Source organism: Planococcus citri, chromosome 4 (genome assembly GCF_950023065.1).
Source record: "Planococcus citri chromosome 4, ihPlaCitr1.1, whole genome shotgun sequence".
Classification (NCBI taxonomy): Eukaryota; Metazoa; Arthropoda; class Insecta; order Hemiptera; family Pseudococcidae; genus Planococcus; species Planococcus citri.
In genome coordinates, this window is record NC_088680.1 from 34,478,771 (window position 1) to 34,502,643 (window position 23,873).

General features: G+C 36.1%; 1 protein-coding gene and 2 long non-coding RNA genes across 3 annotated transcripts in view; all 3 read left to right on the top strand.

Annotated features, from left to right (window-relative positions):
* The first annotated feature begins 6,743 nt into the window (after positions 1-6,743).
* LOC135845085 (uncharacterized) lies at positions 6,744-8,821 on the top strand. Its single transcript, XR_010558700.1, has 4 exons — positions 6,744-7,089; positions 7,166-7,315; positions 7,473-7,700; positions 8,630-8,821. It is a non-coding gene; the product is annotated as an uncharacterized LOC135845085 (long non-coding RNA).
* A 78-nt stretch (positions 8,822-8,899) lies between these two features.
* The window catches only part of LOC135846059 (uncharacterized), a 53,447-nt gene continuing 38,473 nt past the window's right edge, over positions 8,900-23,873 (top strand). The window contains exons 1-14 of the long non-coding RNA XR_010558876.1: positions 8,900-9,043; positions 9,886-10,046; positions 10,728-11,084; positions 13,226-13,366; positions 13,619-13,815; positions 13,898-14,003; positions 14,086-14,478; positions 14,603-14,872; positions 14,965-15,254; positions 15,365-15,434; positions 15,558-15,791; positions 17,231-17,443; positions 19,802-19,945; positions 20,113-20,340. This is a non-coding gene — a long non-coding RNA (uncharacterized LOC135846059). The remainder of the gene's footprint in view (positions 9,044-9,885; positions 10,047-10,727; positions 11,085-13,225; positions 13,367-13,618; positions 13,816-13,897; positions 14,004-14,085; positions 14,479-14,602; positions 14,873-14,964; positions 15,255-15,364; positions 15,435-15,557; positions 15,792-17,230; positions 17,444-19,801; positions 19,946-20,112; positions 20,341-23,873) is intronic.
* LOC135846058 (homeobox protein engrailed-1-like) overlaps positions 20,605-23,873 on the top strand; it is a 37,242-nt gene continuing 33,973 nt past the window's right edge. Inside the window, exon 1 of the mRNA XM_065365033.1 lies at positions 20,605-21,891. The gene's annotated coding sequence lies outside the window, so the exon portion shown is untranslated. The remainder of the gene's footprint in view (positions 21,892-23,873) is intronic.

Sequence of the window (23,873 nt, forward strand, 5' to 3'; positions counted from 1 at the left end):
TGTTTTTCAAAAACTGCTGCTAATGAATATTTGATGTTCAACATTGTTAGCTTGAGTTTCCTTTGAACAAAAGAAAAATAAGGCTTACAACCATCATGATTCCGGGATTGGGGTGGGACCAATCACCAAATCCAGTTTGGATCCCTGGACCCCAGAGTCCAAATCCATCAGTTTTTCGCATGTCTGATAATTTTTAAAAAATTTTTACCGGAACATGAAATGATCTCAGACGTTGGGATTTCGACAAAATTCGTTCAAATTCGGTATTTAGGCTTTGTTTGGTGTACGAATTAAGAGGGTTGAGTGGGGATGACCTTGGGTCAATTATCGCAGGTGTCCAAATTTTTGGGAGGGGGTAGAAAGGGGTGAAAAATACCAAAAAAGTCAAACTAAAAGCCAATCCATAGGAAATCAAAAATTGTATAAAATAACAAAAAATCAGCTATGTACATACAAATTTGGAAGGAAGAACCCCGAATTTTTCGTGCTTTTTCAACCCTGAAAAATCTTCGTGTCACCCCCCCTCCAAATTGACTTCAGAGGCTGAAATTTGGCATGTACTTTCGGGGGAGGGGGGCTAGACGAGCCTTTCGGTAGTTTCGACATTTCAATCTATCCCAGTCCCTTTATACTGCTGAAAAAAACAGAACTGTAAGACAAATGAAAGGGAGGAAATCGTTCTCTAGACAAAGCCCAGATGGAGGTGTGAAGGGACAAAATCCCCCCTCCAAAAAAAACATGAAAAGATAGGTAGGTACTGTTGAAAAGCAAAGATCCCTTCAACTTGGAAAAAAAACAGTGAATTTTGATTTTGGCCTATTTTTATGCTGTTTTGGAGTGAAAGCAATGCCTACGTAAAGGAAGACACTGGGCATGTTTGTATATTGCGAAAATAGGTACCCTCCAAAAAGCATATAGGTAGATGAATATGTAAAAAGGTGTAACACAAGCTTAAAGCTACTGAGAGCGATATAACCCTAAGGGATCTACAACATATAGGTATCTACATTGTAGATGAAGTAGCAAATTTCCTCTTGCAAAAAATTTCCAAGTTGGGACAGCTCAACGTGCGCTATTAGGTATACACAGAGACAGACACAGAAACACCAACTAGAACGGTTGAAAAGACGACGTGTATAACAAGAGGACTTTGTTGGTAAGCGGAAAAGCGTATGCTTTTGGCTCTTTATCTTAATGAAACAGCCGGCGGCGTGTTTTCGGGTTGGTGCGAACTGTTAAGGGGTGACACGTGTTTGGGGTTGGCGAAGGGGTGGCGGCAGTGCCCCATATAATACCCTCGTCACGGTATTTAATTGCTTTTCATTACTACAGGACACTCTATATATATACTATAGTACCCACCTATAGTACACATTATATCTACTCTAGCTGTAGACTATTACGGTATAGATTTGACTAAAAAAGAGACGAAAATCTTTACTCCGCTCTCTACTCTGCAGTCAGCTCTCTTATAAACGCAGTCCTTTGGTCGACCCTTTACAAAAGTAGCAACGCGAACGCTGAAAATAATAACATAGATTACAGTTGTTCTTTACTTTATCAGCGTATCTACAGCACTTGCAGAGCGTAGAATTGAAAATTTACTCATACTACGTGCGCGACGACGACTGCTTTTCCTTAGCGTGGCTCAACCTCAGTGGCTCTACTATACGTGTGCATATTGAAAGATGAGATAGAGAAGGCGGATTTCTTTCCTTTTTTTTTTTTTTATTCACACCATATAGTGACGACGATTAATCAAACGATAAATCGCCTTCTTTTCGAATCGCGTGTAATCGCGCGAACGGTGTGGATGGCGGATATGTTATCTGATTATGTATTTTAATATAAAAGGTGATAAAATATCCGCCGTTCGCACATTATGTCAATCGAAGCAACCCTATTACAAGACCTTTGCGTCTATTAGTATTATTTATTTATGTGTTTTTCAATAGGTAGGTAGATATGTTACCGCAGAGGATGACATTTCATTACAAACCTTCGAGAGATGATCCGAAATAATGGTACATAGTGGATTTTGTATATATATCTAGTAAAACTAGCACCCCCTCTGAGTCGATGGCTATACGTATTAGTTAGGTACATATAAGTTTACTCAAAGGTAGCCGTATTTTCCCTTTGGATTATGAGTAGTTTTACGTCTTTCACCTTGATACCTTCAAAGTTGCTTGTAGTACACGTGAAAGAGAAAAACTAGTTGAAATGTATAGGTTGCGGTGCATCGCTTACGCTTTCCCCGTCGATCGTTCCGTCGCTTATAATAATACGAGGGGGGCGCTTTAGAAACTGTGTGGGAAGACCCTGCTTGGCCTAAAGCTGTATGTTTGGATTTTATGTTGTTTTTGTAATGAGCCGCGACTACTTGTGTGGTCTTCGCCAGTTTATGCACCTTGTTGCTAGGTCGATTGGTCGGCCACAGCACAGCCGCGATTGTCGTGTGTTTGTGATAGTGAAGAGATGCGACTGTCAAAGAGTTGTTACCGCTACTAATTTATCTCCTGGGAGATCCGCCGGAAAAATTGATCGATGAAATAATTTTACTAAACTGTGAAGCTGCAGAGAAGCTGGTTTTGTCCCTGCATCAGCACACGTGTTACTTTACTATACGAGTACATGTACTCGTATGTGTTTTTCTGATGGCGCTGGTGACCATATACTTACTTGCCTAAGTACCTACCATATACCTACCTATATAGTCCTATACTGTACATGGCATTCATCGTATTATAAATGTAGAGATAATGTGCATCGTCGACCCAACATTTGTCTTATCGATGCTATAAAAATTATAATTAACGTAATGCGCGTTGCGCGACCGTATACACTATACAGATACGTATTTATAATATAAATTTTTATTTTTATGTACGTGATTAAAGAAGAACTCTGTTTCCATGGCCAGGATCAAACGCTAGCTAGTTTTCCAAATGGTGGTCGTGAGCTCTACGCGGGTTATTAATGGATTGAGATTTTCTCTTCGTTTCGTGTATCGTTGTATAGGCCGAATAACACGACTTCGACTTGCTCCATTTTGAATATTTATAATTTAATAGCGTTTTTAACTTAGGGGGTAATGTTGTAAACTATGGAAGATTTTATTTCTAATGGGCTTGGCGTTTTAATCCGGACTCGCAGGTTGATTGTGATTGATGCTTTAATTTCATTATTAGTCATGTTTATTTCTTCGTTTTGGTCAATTACCTTCTGGCTTGATTCATTGCTGCATTTATTTTCTTCAATTTAAAGATAGGTACCTACTTACTTATCAGTCTAACGTCATCGAACATTCGGGTTTGTGATCATAAGTAATTGATGCGCAAATAATGGCTACTTTTTTTCTTTTTCAAGCTTGAAAGTAGGTATCTCGTATAGATGGTCGTTTATTTGAGAAATTTGAGGTTTTGTTCGAAGAAATGAGAATGGTTGGTTAGGTAGGTACATAGGTATATCTGATGAAAGTTTCCCGAGTAGTATGGAATTATGGAAATCGCATATGATGGATATAATCAGATTGTAATCAACTTCGGTAGCTTGAAAATTCAATCCGGTCTCAAGTTCCACATTGTAAATTGATTGAGTTGCGGTCAAGCATATAGGGTGGAAGACATTTTATGTAATTTGAGTAATTTGATACAAAACTCGCTGATATTGTTTTTTTTTTAATTTTAGATTTTCCATGCAAAAAAAATACAATTATCAAGTCATAACACTCATAACCTCGAATTTGCAATCCAACTACGACAGAACAAAATTTTAGCTGCCAAAATTGATTTTTGCGATGATAATTAAGTATTCTAAAGCGATTTGAAACAGGACGGAAAAAAGTCAACTCTTGCTGGGGTCTCCTGATCGGCCTGAAAATGCAGACAAGCGATATTCAAGCTGTCGACTTTGGTATACCCTATTCATAGCGTGTAAACTAAGTTTCAGATTTTTATCTCCATATTTACTGATTTTGTAGACAATTATTTACTAATAGGCCATTTCCGCCATTTTAAGAAATTCGTCAAAAATATCAACTTTGGCAGCTCAAAATTTAGTTTTGAGGTCTTGGAGATATGCTCTTTCATTGAGCCAAATTTTAGTTCAATCAGAATTATGGATCGAGTAAGGGTAAGGGGACCAATTATGGACCAGTCCCCAATATGGACCAGCGCCCGTTCTCGTCGGTAATTAGCGCAATCTGTCAGGAAAAAATGTTTTCCGATGTATTTTTCACCAAAAAAACGAATGAGACGAAAATTGCAACTGTTGCAAAGTCAAAACTTGCTGAGAAATTTACGAAAAACTATTTTGAGACACTAAAAAATTTTTTTAGTGTGTTTTTCAACTTTTATTAAAATATATACTCGTATGTGGTGTAATTTTCTGAATGTTATCAACGTTTATGATATCAAAAAAGGACGTAGTTTCTGCTGGAGTGATCAGTTTTTGCTAAAAATGAGGTCATGAACAGAAATTCTTGGTGCAAAGTTTTTTCTAATTGGGTGCGCTAATATGGACCACCTGTGATATTGATTTTTTCACTCATTTTCATCATTTCTAACAGCAGCTGAAAAGGGAAATGCTTGAAATACTTTTTTTGTTCATTTCTACAGATAAATATGATGTTTTGAAACGTAAAAATATGTTTAATTTGAAATTATTTAGGTGGTCCATATTAGGCGTCCAAAATTTTGAACTGTCATTTTGACACTCCGACACTCGTCATTCAACAATTTAAAAAAACATACTTGAAGTTGACCTTAACCCCTGAAGTTTTGTACAGTGTTAGTGGAAGGATGGAACTTCATTTTAAGCCTTTGTGGAGGTTTCTAGCCCCTATAGTTTTCAAGTGGCAATCCTCCAAAAAAAAAGTGGTCCATATTTGGCGCCTCTACCCTTAGTAAAGATTCCAGGTTCTCTCGTTAGCAAATTAGCATTTTCAAAATGTAATTTTTCATCCTACGTTTAAATTGGGACTGAATGTTGGACAAAGTGTGGCTAAAAAATTTGATGTAATTTCTTCTTTGTCTTTTTTTTTTTTTCTTTTTCAATGAGAATATGAAAATCAATTCTTTATTTTTCAGGGCTTCCTAGCCAATCGGCATTGCCAAAATACATCAAACATGAATCAAGCCATGCGAATCTGGCAATATTAAAATCAATTCTTTATTTTTCAGGGTTTCCTAGCTAGCCAATCGGCATTGCCAAAATACATCGAACATGAATCAAGCCATGCGAATCTGGCAATGTTCAAATAGTTTAATTAGAAATTCAAGTAGAGATGAAGCCGAAAGGCAAAATGGGGCTTGGAGCACTGGAGCAGCTCGCAACAGATTCTCGGGGACCTCTGCACTCCACCAATGGAAACTTGGAAAATTTTACAAAACAAGTAGAAAAGTTGGGAAAACACAGTAATTAAAAAGGAATTTAGACAGTTGAAAATTCCCAACATAATTATTACGAATGAAAGTAAGTAGGTAACTACTTTTAAAAATGAAAACTTCTTGAATAATTAATTTTTAGGATCTTTCATCATCGCAATCAATTTTTTCTTATTCTTGTGTATGGGTATCCAACGACCCCAACGTTCTTTTATTTCTTGAATAATTATAAATTTTCGAAAGCTTTTGCCCTCTCTTCATTCGAGCAAATTCGTTTTTTTCTAAATTGAAACTTCTGAAAAGTTTTTGCCACCGTATTCAAATCCGAATAAAAAATCATAGGTAGGTATACAGAAAAGAAAAGGCAGTTTAACACAATAGGTATCTACGAGTACATCCTACTAATTTGAATATTTTTTAAATTAGGTAATAGTGATACAGAAATATTCACGAAAAATTATAACAATAATCAACTTTTTTATCACTTTTTCTTTTTAATAAAAATAATTTTTCGATGAGCCAAGCATTTGCAGTTATAGGGCTCAAATTCCTGGTATACTTACCTACTTTTCAAAAACTTGTAAAAATTTATGCTTAAGGTTGAGCTAAAATAAAATATCAAAATTTACCTAATTGATTTCTGGTTTTTTTTGTTTTTTTTTTTGGTAAAATTGCAATCGCAGCAGTTGGTTTTTTATTGAAATTTTAAAAAATGCGAAATCTTTTGAACAAGTTGGCCAAAATATCATGATGAACTTTATTTTGTCCAGACAAATTAGCTTACCTACATAGCTCAAAATTATGCGTTTGCTCACAAAGTTTCGGAGCTAGCTGAAATTTGGTATGCACGTCCCCCTCAGTGTCCGGAACAACATACTGAAGTCCCCATAGAGTCCCTTGGGCATGGGCCCTGTGCACGTTGGCGTTCCCCTCTATGGTGGACTTTAGCCCCCAAAAGGTGACACTGAACAGTGAACACCTCCGGTGTCCGGTTTAGCATTGGCTGAAATTTAGCTCATTGAAAGTTGAAACGATTTTTTCGTTGGATAGACCTCAGACTATGGATAGACAGATGATTCCCGATTCCGATCTTCAATTCTTCCGGGTGGCTAGTTTCTAGATTCTTCTTCCCTTCGTTCCTTGGCAAATTTTTGACGATCTCTTAATCGTTCATAGATTCTCAATTCTCATAATAACTTTGTTCCTGTGTTGGCTGTGTTCGTTGCTGTTAGACATTGAAATGGTTCTTGAAATGATCGTGCCAATTTTGATGTAATAAAAATGTCAAATGTCCTTTCCTCCTTTCAAATTTCAATGCAGGTATTCTCGTACATACTGATTACTGAAGTCTGAAAATGAAGTAAGTATAATGAAAAGTGAACAGTAGTGATGAGCGAACAAAAAAGGTTCTCACTTCTCAATCCAACACCACCCTCCAGCCCTCCCTCTATCTGTTTCTGGTGATATGATATCTGATAAGTCCCCTCCCTCCATTGCCTTCCGACTTCCGTTGACCTTCAGTTTTTTTCTGTTCCATGCGACATTAAACTGATAAGGACGGTGCTTCATGATTGATAACGACAACGTGGCTACTGTAGGGCTACTGCATGAAGTCTGAAAGAAATTTCGATAATTCAAGTGATTTGTGAGCAATGAGAGTGTAATGTGTATCTATAGTGTTTCGTGATACGAAATTTGAAAAGTAAGTATACGTATACAGTACGTATGTACTTAGTTCATATCATTCGTTAATGTATTTGTATTTATTTTTCAAACAGTATCTACTATCTACCACCTCTAAGATAATTACCTATGTCGAACTAATAAGTATATCTACGTCGGCTTCGTCACTGTTTTTGGAACCAAATTCCTGCGATCTTGCCTGATTGAATCATTTCCGAACTGTATTCCAAGTCAAACTATCGTTGGTAAGCTTGTAATATCGAATTATCGTGTTCATAACCAGAGCTTTCTTTCGATTACCTGTAATTTTCATACAGAAAACACTCTTTCAAAAATACACAGAGTACAGAGTACCTTTAGATTTCAACTTGATTTGAAAATGAAAAATTATATTTGTTGCAGTAGATACTTCGACTATGATGACGAAAAGAACATCTGTATGAGATCATGGTTTTAGAAGTAAAAGCACTGGAAAAGTTCCGCTTGATAAATGATGCCCGCCGAACCAAACCACCAAAGCTGAGACGGCTCGTATTCAATGTTCCGAAATGGAAATATAACACGTGCCAACATGATTGAATTTTTTACCAGCATTCGAGTTCGGAGTTCCTATTCTGCGATGTGTATTAGGTAAATTTATTTCGACTTATTCCTTGGTACATTTACTTCTGAGGTAAAATGAAATATGCATCGTTCAAGATTTCAAATCTCGATCGCGAGACAAAAGATCCAACGACGACTACAATGTGTTTTTTATATGGCATTGTTCCCGGTTCGAGTTCCAATCGAACTGCTGCTTCCACACATTTTTATTTGTGATAAAATCAGATCGCATTTGTTAACGTTCCCGAAATTGATGTAATTCATTATCGTTAATCTGTTGTTTTATAATGCGCGTTTAGCGTTTGTGGTATAATTCTTTTAAAGGTATCTATTCTACACGAACTCGTCGCGTCGCATCGTATCTTTACCAATTCAAAAGACAACTTATTAAAAGTAAATAATTCTTAAGCGGCGGATTCTTATCGACGATAAATTTATCGATCGAATTGTCGCGAGCTACACTACACACTCGCTGACTCGCTGTTCGATTGTGTAAACTACATATTAGGTATTGTATTACCGACGAAGGAACTTTTTTCGTGAATTTTTGTAGCGGCTTTGAAAATGACCTCGTCTTAGATACGATGTGTGTAAGTGTATAGTATGTCTGTTGTGCGAATGGAATGAAACGATCGTCTAGATCAATCAAGTAAAAACGATTTATCGTGATTGATAAATTAAACATTGACGATCCATTGCCTCCAATAGTCGTCTTGGTGGGAAGAACGAGGCGGGTGATTTATAACATGACGGTGGATACTTTCTGTACGTTAATTATGTTTTAATTTAAACCTTATAATGCTATAAGATGCTCGATATTATACCGACATAAACATTGCGGATGCCATACATGAAGTATGTTCACCGTAGTTATTCTAATTATACAGATAGATAGATACGTGAATTTTTTGTGTGGGTGTTGGTTTATTAGGTCTTACGTTAATTTAATACTACAGAATTGGATTAATTGATACGTATCTGGAATTTGTGTGGAGTCGAGCTGACAATACAAGTGATTGGTGGCTTTCACTATGGAAATAGAAGAAGAAATTACCTATGCATTTTTCCGTGATCCGAACTTATAATCTGCTCTCTTGGCCACGATTTCTTGAGAAAAACTTGATTAAAAATAAAATCAGAGAGTTACGTGGATACAGGTAAATGAAAATCTAATATGGTATTCGTTTCAAACATTTCAATTCCTGTTTCATTATACTGCGCAGGACTCCATCGCGTGTGGATTTTCAACACGTTTTCATTTGCTCGAACAATCAACTCACGCCACCGCACCGCTTCATTGTAGAAAACAAATCATCAAGTATAATAGAGATTCGGCATTCCACGATTTTGTAATTTCATTTTCTTCACAGGTAATACTAATAGCAGCCATATACGCATATTCACCATCGGATTCCGCAGTAGGATACTTCCTGAATCGCGAAAGTTTTTTTTTCAAAAGTAAAACTTGATTTCTCACCGAATCTGAAGCGGTTTTTCTTGGAAATACCGTCGCGATGATAGGTTTAACCTTTGGCGTAAACACACGTAAACAAAGCGCGGCGATAGATTCGCCTTAAAAAGGTATCATAAGTATCCGGACTATACATGGAAAAAAAAGAAGAGCAGACCGTCTGCTCATTGTATCGAAAACATGATCCACGTTTTCGATTCGTCACACACAAACAAATCTCCAGCACTAAATAGGGGTCTGTGAGAGAAGAAACGATTAATGTAAAAAACATTGGTATCTCGGTGTTTTGACTTTTATTAGACGCGTATACGAAAGCAAACCTTCTTGTAGGTAGGTTAATTGTGTATAAACAAAATTAGCCACCCGCTGACACCTGCACCGTCAGCCTATTATCATTTGACCAGTTCACAATTGACCTTTTTTGTGTAATATTACCACAATATGAGATGAGAATGAGAGACCGCGATCGACGTGTTGCGAAAGAATACCTGTAACAATTTCCGAATGATTTTTTCGTCCTTTCGCACCAGCGCAACACCACCCTTGCGACTTATAATTGTGCGGATAACCGAATTGACGCGGCGATAATTGGAAGATCTCCGAGATGGAATTCGTGTTTGATCAACTTGTTCCCATGATATTTTTTTTCCTTCAGTTTTGTGTCCTTTGTGATGCCATGCGTGTGTTTTGTTTTTGTTTTTTTTTTTAGGAAAAAAAAGTAACCCTTTTTTGTTCTTACAGATGTAAGGTATGTGCCTATGGGAAAGTTAGTTCGGCGTTTGCTTATGTATTGATTAGCTGTAATATGGAATGGTTTGCTTTTATTTACGATATTCTGATGGCTGCCTACACGCTACTTGTTGAATTTTAATCATCTCATGTATTTCACAATCGCTTTACAAGTAAGAAGTACCTAAGTAATTAATTATCGTTAACAATACATTTGCAACGTGTACGAATATTGTGTGTAGTTTGAATGTATTGATAATATACGTACAATATACGAGTACATTAAACCTATAAATAGAACTATGTTTACTTTTACTTGGGTGGAAGTAATTCATACGCCGGTAAATAACCTAATCCAGTAACATACTTCGTAATCGGAAGCTCTCTGAGCGAAATTTATTTTAATCATTGTATAGCAGAGAGTTATTTTCCAATTATATTTCCTTTCTGCTCATGCCCTATTGTTTCATAACAACAGTTTCATTACCTACACTCGTAGGTACCTCTGTCTGTATATACATAATGATGTAGCTATTAAAAGCTGAAAAGTTTTCATTATGAAACATGAACTTGGCTGTTTATGAATATGAAGTAAGTATTAAACGTGGCAGAAATTATGATCAAACTTGTTTGGAATGAGTGGATTACATGTAACTACTTAACTTTAACTTGGCGAGGACGCCATTTTTCGTACGCTCAAATGAACGATTTAAATGGCAAGTAGGTACCTATAGGTAAGATTGCGAGTAGCTGCTTATATCGTAATACTTTTATCACAATTTTGATTTTAAATGGCATTTTTGTGGCAGAAAATGTACGATGATTTGATGTTTTTCTATATTATTGTTCACCAGGTCGATGATCGTGATGCGAAATTTGGAAAACGAATTTTTGTCGATGGATGATGGATGTAGAAAACGAATATAAACAAATAGTAGATTATGCAACTAGGGAGATAATGTGATTTTCAACAAATTTTGAGGTTTATTTCCCGAGTGAAGCGAGGGAAGTAACTCAAAATGGTTGAAGATCACATTATCTCCCTTGTTCTATAAAATATTTTACGTTTTTAAGGGAGAAAATCGCTAGTTTGTCCACCGAGCGATTAGCGAGCGGGAGATAATGTAGCGGATTATCTCCCTAGAAACGTAAATGAAAATTTCGCCACGCAGGTATTTCACAATTTTTTTAACAGCTGGATCAGACGAATGGTAAATGTACAGAATGCGCTTCTATTCATTTGACGAAATTGATCTTAAAGCTAGAAAAATTTATTGCTATATATACGGTGGAGAATTTTCCAAGCCAATTGTATATTAAAAGTAACTTTTGATTACATTTTCAAAATTTTGGTTGCTAAAACAAATCTTACAAGGCAACCTCTTGAGGTGTCACATTCCGACTCGAGCGGGACCGCGATTTTTGGAAAGAGCATAGTCTAAAACTCCCAAAACCAAATTTTCAGCTGCCCAAGTTCATTTTTCGAGTTTTGGCGAATTTTTGAAAATTCAAAATTGACTGTTTTTGGCGATTTATGCTTTTTTTTAAAAGTACGTACTTGATCAGTAAAAATAGTCAAAATTAGTCCCAAAACTAATATTAATTACCCAAATCCAAATTTCACCATTTCCAGTCATTCTGTAGCCTCCAGCGCGATTTTTCAATTTCTCCAGAATTTTGAATTTGCTCCAGAAGGCGTGAATATGAAGTTGGGCAGATAAAAATCAAGTTGTATATTACACTCGACCTGTTTAACGAGATTATCCACATTTGAGCCGATTTTGAGAGTGACACCTCAAAAGTGATTTTTTGACCAGCTTTTTTCAAAATTAAAAAATCCAAAAAATTAAAAGTTTCCCGTTTGTGTGGAAAGTTTTGAAATTCACACGAATCGCTGTATTTTGTCCAAAACTAACCCCCCAAATCCAAATTTCACTATTTCCAGCCATTCTGGAGCCTCCAGCGTGATTTTTCAATTTCTCTAGAATTTTGAATTTGCTCCAGAAGGCGTGAATATGCAGCTGGACAGCTAAAAATCGAGTTTTGTATGTATTATATTCGACCTGTTTAACGAGTTTATCTACATTTGAGCCGATTTTGGGAGTGACACCTCAAGAGTGGTTTTTTGACCAGCTTTTTTCAAAATTAAAAAATCCAAAAAATCAAAGGATAACCGTTTATGAAAACTTTTTTGAAATTTGTGCGAATCGCTGTATTTCTTCGAGAACTAACCCCCCGAGCGCAAATTCTATACCATTTCCAGCCGTTTTGGAGCGAGAGTGACACCTCAAAAAACCACTCTTGAGCTGTCACTCTCAAAATCGGCTCAAATGTGGATAAACTCGTTAAACAGGTCGAGTGTAACATACAACTCGATATTTAGCTGCCCAACTTCATAGTTATTCACGCCTTTTGGAGCAAATTGAAAACTCTGGAGAAATTGAAAAATTGCGCTGGAGGCTCCAGAATGGCTGGAAATGATGAAATTTGAACTTGGGTAATTAATATTAGTTTTGGGACTTATTTTCACCATTTTTACTGATCAAGTACATCGCCAAAAACAGTCAATTTTGAATTTTCAAAAATTCGCCAAAAATCGAATGCTTTCTGTCAAAAATATCAAAAAGTCTCGGCTTTTTATCAAAATTGCTAAAAAGTTTGAATATTTCACTTTTTTGCATAAAATGTCCCAAAAGCCTTACTTTCTTGCCGAATGTAAATATTTCCCAAAAAAGTTACTTTTTTACTGAAAATTTTTGAAAAGGTCCTACTTTTTCGACAAAAAATTGCAAAAAAGTTCCAGTACCATACCTATCTTTAAAAAAGTTTTCAAATATTCTTGCTTTTTACCGAATTGCTAAAAAAAAAATTCTTGCTTTTTTACCTGAAAATATACCAGAAATTTCCCAAAAGTGTTTAATTTTTGAATAGTCTTGCTTTCTGCCAAAAGTTCTCGCTTTTTGCCAAATTGCCATAAAGAATTGCCTTCTCAACTAAAAATGCCGAAAATTTTCACTTTTTACTATAAATTGCTATAAAGTTCTACTTTTTTTGCGAAAAATTACTTTAAAATTGTCGCTTTTTTGCAAAAATTTCCATAAAGTTACAATTTTTTTCCAATTCCAAAAATTGCCCAAAAGATACGCTTTATGGCCAAACATTGCTAATACTTTTTTGCCAATACCTAGTTTCTTAAAAGTCTTGATTTTTACTGAAAATTGACAAAAATTCTAGATTTTTGCCTAATTTCTACAAAGATCTTACCTAAAAATTATTACTGAAAATTGTCGTTTTTTTTTGGGAAAAATTCCACAAGTTTATAATTTATAATCTTTTTTTTTCTATGTTACAGCGTTGGATCTCTCCTTCCATGTCTGCTCATTTTATCACCGATGAATGGAGAATGAATTCGCGTAAATTTTTGTTTACGATATTGAAAACTACAATGAAGAGATATAACTCGAAGCTTTTGCTGGAAATGTTTATGGAATAAGTAAGTTGTAATTTCTTTGCAAAATCGCAGAAGATGTGATAAAGTTAATTTAAAGACCCTCAAAAATTGTTGAAATGTCGTGAAAGTAATTTCAAATTTGAAATATGGGCGTAGGTACATCATGATTAATCAAGAAAAAATCGTCTAATTTGATAGGTATTGGGGGGGGGGGGTATGTTGAAAGAACCTTTAAAACTACGGGCACATTTTGCAATTTTACGAACTGGGTGAATTTTTTGAATTTTAATGCAGGAAAGTGCAAGTTGAAGTCAACAACGATTCGATGCGTAAAGAATTGAAGCATATAGGTACCTCAAAATCGAGATTCTGAATAAGGAAACGTTTACCGAAAATCCAAAGATCCTATCAGCTATTCGGAGTGTCGGAGCAGACTCCCTAAAATTCTTTTTTTCTTCGTCGAAATAACTCGAATTACATCGCATGGGAACGTAGGTACATATATCTATTTCTCTACCTGCCCAGATGATTAACAACAATATAGCTACATATAATATAATTACGTTGTTTTAGCTTGGAGATCGTTCGACTCGATATCTACTTACACTGGAGGAAAGATGAATAATGAAAATTTTTAAAATTATTCTAGTCTATTAGTCGCATCGTTGCTCGTCGTCATGTAAGTGTATAATGTGATACGTATGGTATTAGTGGGTAGATTGATACCGTACAATGGAAGAAACTTCAATTTATTTTCACAGGCGGCGGTATGGTAACCGCTGAAAAAGAAGGAAAAAAATAAGACGCGTCGAAGACCGAACTCTATTTATACTACTTGAAAAACTTTCCGAAGAGATTGGTTGATTAAGGCTTGATGGAGATGATGCTCGTATGATATTGTCAGAGAAAAAGACCTGTCCTCGTACCTACGGGGCGAAGTTGTTTCTAACTATTTATCTTAATCTGACGATTATAGGATACTATAGGCTATATAGGTACGAGACGACGATGGTGGCAGTATTGGTGAAACGAAAGAGGGGAACCAAAAGGTAATTATATTATTGAAGTGTACGGAAATTATCCTGCGGCTGTTTTTTACGAAGAACAGTTCAGTTCCTATAACAACAGGGCAACGGAATCTCGAAATATTTCAGGTAATTTTTAGTTAGGTGCGTGCGGGACATGCCCGCGTATATAGCTTGTTTTGATTTCTGCGTTCGTTTTTTTTCCTACCTTTTTTCATTTCACCCGAGATAATCACCACTTTCGTAAATTTAGTTTTTAGAAAACAGCTCAATCTATAAACCGCACAGATAGCTTTTAGGTTATAATCCGGTAGGTTGTTCTGTTCGGACGTACGCCCTGGTTACAGTTACGTTATAATTGGTTACCGGTGAAAAAGAAGGTGGAGCTTCGAGGTTATTTTGTTACGAGTTACCGCTCGAAGACGGTGAAAGATGGAAACCAATTCTGCTGTGTCGGCTTGTTTACATTTAATTCAGTGTCGCCAACTGATTTCGTTTACAACGCGGAGACTTCAGCGTAAACGTAAATAGATATTGTTTACATTTTATTTCAACCGGCGTCCGTTAGAGGAGAATGCTACGACAACAATTTAATGCTCAATTTTATCCCTATAGTTGCTTGCGAAAGAGACGAAGAGAAGGGTCGTTTAGCATTACATGTGCGTCTCATGGCGAATTCGTCGTCGATGTTGATGTTTCGAAATTACCTGTCAATGAAAGAAGCTTGGTTGGATGATTTTTTGACGGAATTGATTAAATTGCGTATACTCTAATCAAGTATTTTGACCTACGTACGAAGTGAACGACGCTAGGAAAATATATAAGCACCTAGACCTACCTCGATAGGTGTATTATGAAGAAATACGGCGCCCTTACTGCGTAACAACGTTTAATTATTTACATAGGTATGGTATTAGAAGAAAAACTTCATATCAAATAATGTATATATAGACGTATACGTACATAACACTTATTTTTTTACTGACATCTCATTTCTTCTTGTTCATTAAAACAGATATCACAAAAATTCTTGGGTACGATACCGTGCCGTGCCTTTGCCATGTTCAAATTAACCCTCCTCGAAGGTATAGTGTAGTCCAATCGACCCATATTAAGCTTATTTTTAACCGCAACCCTGTACCTTGTATTATGTATTTTTCTATAACATAAAATAATAGGTTAGTAATGCTCTATCGCTCTATTCACAGCCGGCGTAAAAATATTCAACAATCGAGCCTTTTCAAATATGATCGCGGCCGCTGTGCCCGCGCCTTTCAGCGTCTTGTAGCTCCTACCGCGCCAATAATACTGTGTACAAGCCCGACTGCCAATGCCATGGATTGGATTGGATATACTCGTACGTGCGCTCTCATTATACGATCTATTCATCGTACATGCGTCTGTTACATTACACCAATGTATAGAGTTGACAAGTCATCGTGGTATGTAATTTTGCGATATGATTTTATTCAACAGTTCAACACTATACGATGACATACCTATATAACTAGACGTGTTTCTGCGTTAATTAACTTGTTTTTGTGCTGGCGATTCTCGCCTCGCCTGTTGCCGAGCCCAGATAAGCGGACTCTATTGTTTTAAAAAATTTCTCGTTCGCGAGTGTGTCCGCATTAATGACCGCCGCAGTGCTGATTACATTGTTAAGAAGGTTTAACGAGTGACAGCGTAGTGATATGCGATAGGGAAGGTGTGAAAAGACAAGATATACGCGTGTGTATAGTGGCAAAGCAGTACGAAAAAAGTACACTATTTGGGTCGCCTGGCGCATTTTTTGGTCTTGGTTTGGCGTCTTGTAATGACGACATTAATTGATAGGGACCAACGTGATGCGGATATTGTTTGAGAAACAAAATGAAGGGCGCCTGGACGACGAGAACAATGTAAACTTGGTTGAAAATTGTTCGAAATTGGTGAACATACTTGTGTCTACATGCATGAAATGAAATAATACCATGCAGGGATACGGCTAGCAGTAAAAACAAAGAAAAGAAAATGAGATGAAATGCGAGTAGCCCGAAGCATTAGGTATACCGAAGATCAATTGTTAGTCTGTGAGAGTTCATGTTGATGGTATCATTACTCGAGTATCTCTGGTTCTCGGGTGTGGTCTTACCTATGCGTATGAAATACATACATCAATGTAAATATAAGTATCTACATTGGAGAACTTGGATCTTGATTTATGTTCATTAGTTCATTTTTAACATGTTCAACTCTCTAACATATGTTTCGGTGTTGGTATTTCCAAAGATGAATGCTTAAATGGGATTTGAAGAAGAGTATGATACGACATTTTATCATAACTTGCATCTGTTTTGACCTTGGAAGAGATCTGACGTGAGAACGAATTGTCATGTAAGCACTTAATAATGTAACAATAACTTGGTCAAGCGTTTCGAATTGATTCGATCAGCCATGTGGCGGGAATTCTGTTTCGAGTTATTTGAAACTCAATGATCTGTTACCTAAGTATAGGTTCATCTATTGAGTCGAAACAGATGGTCAAATCAAGTCATTTCAAATTTTATGAATTACGTTGAAATTTTCTTCTATCGAATAGAAGAATCATTACCGTAGTTGTAGAGAAGAAGATGGAGGAAAAATGAAAATCACGTAGATGTTGAATTGAAGTGTGAGAAGGGAAGCAAGGAGGGAAGAGTGTCAATTTAAGAAACTCCAATTAACAACTTATGTTCCAACAAATCTCGCATTTTTAAAATGGGGGGGGGGTGTAAGTAAAAAGGTATTTGCTATAATTAAGCCTAATAAACATATTGTGAAACCTAAGATTTCATTTTGTTCTTCAAAGCTTTCTTTGATGTCGATCAACAGACTCCTAATTCTAACCTTCTTTTTTCAGCTCAAAATGTAGGTACAAAACCATAGCTACTGTCATAGTTGGCGTTAGCTGTTTTTCCTGTACCTGCAGGCTGCAACAAGAGACCCAGTCGGCTTGTTGAAATTCTACCTTTATCTTATTAAATTCGATTTTCTGGAGTGGATCAGCCTGATAGGAGTAGAAACGGTCTTTCAAATGTCACGTTATTTTTATTCTGCGAATCAAAAAAATCTAGTAAGTATTACCTACCTACTTCAGTTTTTGAAACAAAAAGATCATCAGTAAAGCTTGCTTAGCAGATCCTGAAAGTTTTGTTCCAATTCAAAACGTTCTTCTCTCTACAATTTTATGAGTAGGTGCGTAGGTATGATTTTTTTAGATTGCCTATACCTACTCAAAAGCATGTCGCCAAGAGCCAACGTGCATGGGCTCGGGGTAAAAAAATGAGGGGCCCTTGGAATTTATTCACATCGCCTCCGTTCAAAAAAAAGTTTATTGGGCGATTCAAATAACTTTTATTGTTTTGCACTCTTTGTTTTTTAAAAATGTTTTTCATTGAAAAACGGAGCAGTGTGCCAAATATTGAATGCTTTAAATTGCATTTAGTTGGTTCTAACGAAAATCTCACGACAATATTTCGACTCTAAATTTAATTCTTTACAATTTTGCTCCATAGAAATTTTTCAAGAAGTGACTTGCTTAGTTGCTTCCTTCCCTCTTAAAATTGAGAAACCCGTTTTCGTGAGTTGAAAACAATGTCATGTCGCGAACGCTCACGATCTAATCAAAAAACTGATAGGTAACGCCATTTCGATTCGGAATCTGAAATCTCACGATGGGAAGTACCAATTTTTCAATTTTTAGTATTCGGGGTCTTAAATTTAAAAACCACATTATTTTTTCGAAAATGACCCGACTTTGGAAAGCCCTAGCTCCCCTTCCAAAACACTTGTGAGGCTGAAATTTTGTATGGTGGGCCTCTGGCTCGAAGTGTAGGTATACAACATGTCAAAATTTGAGCATTTTTGACAGATGAATTCGAGAACCAAATTCTGTTCCGCGACAACCTGAAAAGAAGTTTTTTTCTCTTAAGTATAGAGAAGTTTTTTTTTTTTCGTGGAAGTTTTTCACAAGAGAGCCAAGTTCACCTCAACTTCTGTTCCATAAAGTTTCCATTTATCCTTAAAAAATGAAGTTTTCATTTTTTTTCTTCAAATATGAAACTTGCATTGTTATTTCAAAATGAAATTTGAAATTTTGTTTTCTTTCCAACATTAAAGTTCGCATGTGGAGGCTTTTTTCAAAAACAAAACTATGTTATCATTTTCTGTTCAAAAATAGAGTTTTCATTTCATTTTCAAAAATTATAATTGCATTTCTCTTCTACAAATAAAGTTCACTATTCACTAACTTTATAAATAAATGGAGGCTTTCTGAAAAATACCGGACCGGGGCAAATTGCCCCACTTGCTCCCTGCAGATCTAAGAGAAGCGGCCGCCTCCTCGAACTACCGCAGTCGCTCCCACCTCATGAGAATTTTGAGAAAATAAAATCATTAGAAGAAAATATATTATGCAGAAACAAATTTTTTAATAAAAATAAATCACACTCTGCCGTGAAGAGATTTCATACTCTGTAATTTTTGTGTTTCTGTTCATTTTTTCATAAAACCCTTCGAAAAAATTAAAAATTTCTCATCATCGCCATCGTAGCCTTTCAAAGAAAAGATCATTCTTTGCAAGAAATTCTATACTTGAAAATCTGAAAAACCTCATAATTTTTCTCAATTTCTTTTTTTGGTTGTAATTTTATTAAGCAAGTATAACGTATTTTCCTCACAAACGATCAATTTTTGAAAATAAAAAAACAGCGGTTCTACCAAAAAAAGAAACAAAATTTTCGATCTGTGAAGATGGCGAGTAATTCGTATTTTTCTATAGGAGGCTTTGCCTCTAATCTGAAAGATGAATTTAAAATACTATGTTGAACGGTTTTTTTATGATTTCATTTTGAAAAACAGGAATGCAGGAAAATTTAAAAAGTGCTGAGCGGTCATTCCATCATGAGGTAGGGGGAATGGAAGCATTTCAATTGAAAATTTTTATTTTTCATATTATCGCCGCGTATATTGAAAGAACGCATGATGAATAGGTATATTCATTTTCCTACCTACGTTCACATTTTCACCCCTCTCCCTCTTCCACGAGGATCTATTCCTCGAGAATATACTATCATCGTACCCCTGATGCCCCTGAAATTGATTCTAAGTTTTCTGCATGTCCCCTCATATAGCTATACCTGAATCAAAACTTCATCGGTTGTTCAACTTTTTAAACATTCGTCTGAATCATGTGACCTTTTTAAAACTCCTCCGTTTCATGTTCCTTCTTTCTCGAGTCAATCGATTCAAAAATATTCAACTGACTACTGAGGAATAAAGTCGAATTTCAAAAATTGGGCGCCATTTTGCTGCAAGAAAATGTCGACCACAGCAAAGATGATGCTGACTGACAATCACCCATATTGCATTTACTCGTACAATATACTTCAATATTACTGCTAATCAATGCATTGTGACTCTTTTGTTACAGATATGAGATAACGTGTCGATAAGCGTTTATGAAGAAAAAATGAATACCTATATACCTAGTTACCTACGAATAAAAATGAACTATAGGAATGACTTCGAAGAACTAAATATGGCGTCCTAAACCTAAAGAAGTTCATCATGATAGGTAGGTACACCTGATGAGAATAAGTTTAGTTTTCCCGAATGTTCAAAATGGGTACTTGAAAAGTTTCAAAAACAAAGCTCAAATCATTCGGATATATACTTTAGGTAGGTATATTCTACTAACATGTTGTACATGAATGTTCTTTCATGATTGTTTTCTTTTTGTAGGTTCAAAGTTTTTCTTCCTGGCGAGGGATGTCGATTTGAAAAAAGTATCGGAAGCTCAATTCTCCCCTCGAAGTAAACGTTCCTCAGTGTGTAAAATGTTAAAGAACCCAGCTATGAAGCCATGTTTAAAGAAGCTTGATTGCTACGTAGATTCTCTTGCAGAAGGTGCATTAAAGTTTGTATACTGTACTTCTACTCGCGCATGAGGAAGTAATGGAATCCCGACAGGTATTTATGAACATTTTTTGCGGTATCTTATCCTCGTACGAGATTTTTTTTCATTTTATAAGTTTCAATTTCAAATTTATATTCGTATGTACCTATACCTATGACTTTAGTCAGTCTATAATCGTAAGATAAATTATAACGAGTTCATGGGTTGAGTTATAGGTACCCGTACCGTACACATTATTTCGTATCTGCGTTCCTATGCGGTATTTTTGATCGATCGATGGTTCAAAGCCGGTCGCGGTGGCGGGAACAGTGATTAATACGTAGCTATAAAAAATTTAATCATCTTGTGCGCGAATGTGGCGAAACGAAACCCGGATCGAGCTAATCGTCGAACGCGTTTAAATCACTTAATTAACTCGATAGTCGATACCTTCTCGTCGAGAGGAGAGAGACAGAGAACGCCGTATAGCAGCAGATATGAAGATATACCTTTATAAAGTAACCAATTAGCGCGACTTTATTCTATACGTACCTATATATTTTTAGATAGAAGTAAGAGTAGGTACCTGAGAGGAGACATGAAGAGAGTATACGATCACCGTACGAGGATGGTTTAACGAGAACGAGAAATATGGTCGCATAAAGAACGGAACAAGAGTTGGTAACACTGTAAACCAGGTCTTCTTTATGGAACGTGGTGGTAGTGCGGTGTTGGACGAACCGCCGCGCCGCTTGTAAACCGTGGAAAGATGGAATGGAGAAGCCTATGAGTCGGACTTGGCGGTGGCGGTGTTGCGAGTTGAGCCGAGAGATAGATGAGAATAGGCGTGGCTAAAATTCTTTAAAAATCATGTCGAGAAAAACCCACACTACGCGGGATAATGATTACGTTAATATAGATAGTAAAGCTTTGGTAAGATGTCTTTGGGTGATAACTGGCTGGGTGTACCGAGCGCAGGGTGAAGGTGGCGGTGTCGAGGAAAAGGACTACCACGACGGCGGTGGCGGCGACGGCGGCGGTGGTGGTGGTCCGGGAAAGGCGAAAAAAAAAGACGACGACAGAACCGCAGTGTACGGTACGTATGGTACAACTCGCTCATATGCCGATGTCGCTAGTGCGAGCTGTCAGCTCAGAATCCGCGCGCTGATTTTTTCCGGCGTCGTTGATTGATACATTAAAGATCCTTCTTCGTTGAGCGCTGCTCTATAGAGATACCTATACGACGTACTTAGTCGGTGGGTGCTACAGATGTGTGTGCGTGTAATGTGTATTACGTCGTCGTAGTATTGTGTACCGTATCGCTAAATATGCTTACTTGCCAGTGCTAACTCAGCTAATTACTAGAATTGCAGTGCCGCTGTGTTTACGGTTTTTTATGATATTTATAATACGTTTATGCGGGTTTATTGCTGGTGTTGTTTTCGCACGAGTACTTACTTATTGACGTTTTGTTTCGAAAACGATTTCTTATTATTGGCTGCTGCGAGTTGATTCGAATTTGCATTCGTTGGTGATCGTGATTTGTTATCTACTTGATCCGGCTGCTAGGAATTTGTCCAGTATTATAGGAAATAGAATATCCGAATTCGACGAAAGGTTTTTAGGTAAGGCTTCAGAAAGCTTTTACTATTAGTTTTGATATCTATATACTTACTGATAGCAAATGTAGAGATTTTTTGAAAACAATGCGAATAAGAGTGACTTTATCTCTGACGATGGAGCATTTTCATAGAATATGAAGTGATGAGATCAGGAAATATGTGTACGTATCAGTTTATTGTAGGGTGGCTTTATTGAAAAGTATGCAATTCTGATATTGACAACAGTTCCAAAAAGCTAGATTTTGCAGAAAAAATCTAGTTTCCTATTTGAAAACATCGAAGCTCAATCTTGCAAAGGAAATCCAAGTTTTATGATTTTACCTACTTTATTATAATTGGTATTCTTTTGACGCCATTTTGGTTAAAAGTGATTTAGATTTATTGATTTAAGTATTCATTATGGCATATACAACAATCCGACTGAGTAAACAAAAAATTGTTTGCTGCAATGTACCTACTCGTATTTGCGAAAAGATACCTAGGTATATCAAATAAGGGTAGATGCAACATTTTGTGTTTTCCTTTTTCTGAAATGTATCTACCTGGGTTTTACTCAAAAGTTTCTCTAATAGTTTTGTACGTTTTGTATTGTTATATCTTTGAATACGTCCTTCGCCTGAGTCTGGATCTTGGTTCTTTGAGCAAAGAGATAGGTGAGTCTTTTCATAGGTATACGTAAACACGGAATGAAACTGTCTTAAAGCTGAACGAAGGTTGACTCAAAACTTAAGATTTTAGTGAAACTGCACTTTCAACCAGTCAAAAAGTTCAATATTTTGAGCTAAAAATTTGTTTAAACATCTTTTAAAAAGCGAGTTTTATTAAACGGAAGTGGTCCTAAGTCCCTACTCCCTAAAGCCATTTTTGTTAAAAGATACAGTGGTTTGATGTGAGTTGAGTATAGAAAAAACTGAAAAATTGCATTTTTGAGTAGAAAATTTCAAATTGTTCTGCTGTAAAATTCTATTTCTTTAGTCTTAACCTCGTCAGATTATAGAAAATCAAGTTAACTCAAGAATACGTATGTGTGGGCCAATAGCATTAATGCTATATAGAGGACATTTTTCTGAAAATGAGACTAAAAAAAGTCCATCTTACCAACTCTTTTTTGTGCTATGAACTTTCAAAATTGAATTTTGTAAATACATAATACTTGTCTTAGAAAACTGGGTTTGAAGTTTTTCATTTTTTTCCCTTCATTTTTAGTTTTTTCTACCAAACACTCAAAATTTCACCACTTTTGGATAGAAGCTGTTGAATTTCTGTTGTATTCTTGATCTTGGTTTGAAAATAATTTTACAAAAGAGAAAATCTACGTATAGGTTTTCACATTTTTGTGTATTGCAAGATTGCAAGATGGGGGAAATCATGGTAAAAAATACTGAATGATTTTAACCAAATTCAGTGGAAACCTTCATTCTTGAGTTGAAAGTTTCTCAGAAAAATTTTCAACTCCAAAAGTGCTTCTGGAGAAGAGATATGGTTTTTCAGAGGGTGGTATTTTGGAAAAAATTGTGATTTTTTTCGCTCTAGCCCCCCCCCCTACCCAACCGGTTTTTAGAAAAATGACTCAGTTTCAAAAGATATTATTTGAGATTATGCGTCGACTTAGGCCATTTTCATCAAAATCCAAGACCACTTTTAGGGTTCTAGTTCTACTGAATGGTTGATAATTTGCAAATCGCTAAAAGGTATTATTATGTTATGGGTAAATTCGTGTTTTGACATTTTTTTTGGTTCTGAATTTTTTCACATTAGTCAGGCCAAAACATCAAAAGATATCATTTCTGAAATTGGGGAAATGTTTTGGAATTGGTGCCAACTTTTTAGTAATTAAGTACATATGAATTTCGAAAAACCGAAAAAAAATTGATCAAGTTTTTGGGTAGATGTAGTATTATTTCTCTCGATTTTTTGAAATTCGCCATAATGACTATAATAAAAAATTGCTCCCTCTGTATTCCATGATACAATTTTCCCAGTTT